The sequence below is a fragment of the Penaeus monodon genome, chromosome 25 (assembly GCF_015228065.2).
Source record: "Penaeus monodon isolate SGIC_2016 chromosome 25, NSTDA_Pmon_1, whole genome shotgun sequence".
Lineage (NCBI taxonomy): Eukaryota > Metazoa > Arthropoda > Malacostraca > Decapoda > Penaeidae > Penaeus > Penaeus monodon.
Genome location: NC_051410.1, coordinates 17,018,226 through 17,021,554, shown reverse-complemented (window position 1 = coordinate 17,021,554; position 3,329 = coordinate 17,018,226). Strand labels below are relative to the sequence as shown.

The following is a 3,329-nucleotide window of genomic DNA, read 5'->3' as shown; positions in this document are numbered from 1 at the left end:
GTGTGATTTGCTTGACCTTAAGAGGACTAAGGTCTAGTCCATAGGTTGTGTAAAAAGGGTTTTTTTATTCGGTTTTCCTGGGAGTGAGTTTTGAAAGTGAATGTCCTTTTTGATCCTCTTGAGACGCCTTTCAATATGTTTATGTTGCTTGAGATTCATGTGAAATGTTCCTTGAATTGATAACCATTTGTATTTTGCAATTGCCTCAATTATTTCTGTGTGTTTAGGAAAGTTCTGTCAGTGAAAACCTTTGTTTAGAAGGGATAGACAGGAAATTTTAGACAAAGGAATGGAACAAATGTCATCCTGTGACAGGACATGTTAGAGTGTGTAGTTGCGTTAAATGCTATAAAGTTTGCCGTATCATGATGTTTATAAATCATTTAGAACAATGGGGAGATTTCTTGTTTTTGAAATATGGCTGTGGAGTGATTCTGAGAAATATATCTTTGAGTCTTGTAGTTGCATGAGTTGCCATTTCACTCTCAACACCTGGAGTAAGTAATAACTCTATCTTTCAAAGGCAATAGAGCCTCTAGTTAGAACTGCAATAAGATAAATAAGTTGTCAGTTTTCTGTGAGAGTCAAAATTTTTAGGGTAATAGAATGGTCTGTTTTAATGTCGCAAAGGTTGGTTGTCCTGTATTTTTCTGTGCTTCAGCATTACAATTCTGCACCTTCCAAATTGTTTTCACGTGTAAATGCATGCCAAGAAGTTTAAGAAGCCATACATGTTTGCATCAAGTATCAACTGTGCATTTTGCTTTGGTGCAACTGCAGCAAACCAGAATCTTCTTTGCTTTTGTTGTTTTGTTGAATTAAGCTAAAAACATTCAAAGACAAGATTGATTGCACAGGAAGAAGTGAGACCAGAGTTTTTGTTCAAGAAAGGCATATTATGAAAGGACCTACCATATGGTATGGGATTTTCAAATTTCCTTTTGAGGTTTCTTTGTCTTTCTGACATTTTGTGAAGTGACATTACATTCCTATGTCAATACAGCTGTAAATGACTGTCCTGTTATATAATCTGCTTACATGGTCTGCTCTACTTTGTAGCATTAGATTCCCACATATGGTGGTAGTTGGCTTTGAATAGAATTGTAATTGATTTTGAAAAAAAAAGAGAGATGTTGCTGCAGTAATGAATGAGTGCAACTGAAGGATAATGGTGGGGTCAGATATTGAAAAGGGTTACCCCACAATGATTCAAACAGTTGCAGAAGTGAAGGCCAGCAGACCTTCACCACCTGTATTTTGGCAAGGTGGAGTGTGTAGACCTCGTAGCTGATTTATTGTCATATAAGGAACTAGTCTAGTCTAGGCTCTTCTTGAAATGGATGTTGGGGAGGTTTGTTGGCCATTGCTTCAGTTGATGCAGGGAGACCATAACAATTGATTGTTTTTATTCAGTGTAAGGAAGGAATATAAGAAAATAAGATGGCATCATTTTATTGAATTTTTAACCATATCATTCATGGATTATAGTGTTTTTTTGAACTTTTCAATACTTTACCATTGGAATAGCCCAGATATACAAATTATATTTCCCTTTCTTGCTTTTCAACCTTTTTCTTATTGGAGTACCTCTTTCTCTGTCTGTGCATTTTGATCCTTGTTTGTATGTTTATTGCAGAAATTAAAGAATGATTTAAGAATAAATCCCAGAAATCAAAAAGAACATTAAAACATTTTATCTTGACCTAATTGTATTTCCTCTGCATTCTGCTGGTTAAAATCACATCTCGCGTGTATATTGAAAAAAAGTAATTGTTTAACAAGCCAGCAATTATTACCATAAAGTCACAAGTCAGTGTGCTTGTTTGATTGTATTATATGTCCCATTATTGCTTTGTAGGATATACCTGTAGTTAAGGGATTTTGTTTATATAGGACGAATGAGTGTTCAGGGTTATCTCTGTCCTTTTAGGGTTATCCCAGTATATAGGTTGTCTTGAGTATTATATTAGAAATTGACAAAGTAGTTTTGTTACAAATCAGAAATTTTGTGTATGGTGCTGATTATTTTTCTTGTTTCCCTGTTGAGAAAATATGACTTCATGTAGCATGGAGATTAAGAAATCATCAATTTTTGTGTTTTGAAAATATAGATAAATATGTAATGTCAGTCATTATACACATGGTTCTGTAGTTTTATGGAAAACAGTTTTTATTTTGTTTTTTAAATTGACCAGGGGATCAGATGGCTGATATCAGGGACTCAAAAAAACATAAGGGCAAATGTTCAACACACGAGCTAGGAAAAAGATCATGATAGCATTCAGGAGAGAGAAATCGCTCTCCCTTCCCTGCCTGGGATTGATAAAGCATTCATTTACTGATAAGGGTAACCTACATGATAAAACTTGCTAGATAACGTCATACCTTACATTCCATATTTATGAATGAGCTGAAGTACATATCTAAAGTGTTTATTTTTTCTACGTTTTCAATATTTTCATGACTCACCTTTCATTACTTTTTATGTATTTTTTTACTATTTTTATGACACATTTAGAAAACTATTCCTCATTATAATGTGAAATCTCTTTAGATATGTTTTTTATGTGTTAGTTTCTACCTCTTTTTGATGTTGCACAGATGCAAAGTTTATGGTATGTCATCTATTTCTCACAGTAGCCAATACAGTGTGGTTGTGCGTCTTGAGTGTAGCTATATTTAGTCATAGGCAGATGCCAGTGGACACACCAAGGAGAGAAATGTCAGATATTATTTAGTCATGTGCAAGTGCGTTTCTAAATATGAACTGAAGATGTTATGTTATTACTTTCATTATAATTTGGTCGTTAATTTGCAGATGGCTTTTTTTTTTTGTTAGTTTGATTTTTGGTGTGTAGTGGAAGGCTTGTGAATATAGCTATATGGTGTAAATTGTTTCTTAATCTGTTTTTCTCTTAAATTTCTTTTTTTTTTATGGTCATATTCTGTAACTTAGCAATTAAGTGAAAGTTAATTAGAGCAAAACTTTAAAACTTTGAAACACTGAAATGTGTTGAAGAGTAGATCAAACTGAAAATAGATGTAACAGAAAAGAAAATGTTCTAATTCCTTTGCATTTCATTGACACTTCTCTCCATTTCAGCTGTCCAGTGGGCGAGGCTACACACTTATGGAGCTACTGAAAGGCTCTGGCGAGTTCTGCAAGGCACAATATCACATCAAATAAGCAAAAGAAAAAGTCTACTTCATATGCCAATTTGTGTGCGCGTTGCCTGTGTGTAAGTGCGTGAATAGCGGGAGACTGAACTTGGTGATGGGGTAAAGTGAAGGTGTGAAAAATAGCGGGTCCTTCGTGGCTGCATTGTTGT

General features: G+C 34.5%; 1 protein-coding gene across 1 annotated transcript in view; it reads left to right on the top strand.

Annotated features, from left to right (window-relative positions):
* LOC119589086 (protein tyrosine phosphatase type IVA 2-like) overlaps positions 1-3,329 on the top strand; it is a gene marked incomplete at its 3' end in the record, with an annotated part of 23,919 nt that overhangs the window by 12,414 nt on the left and 8,176 nt on the right. The window contains 1 exon segment of the mRNA XM_037937662.1: positions 3,104-3,329.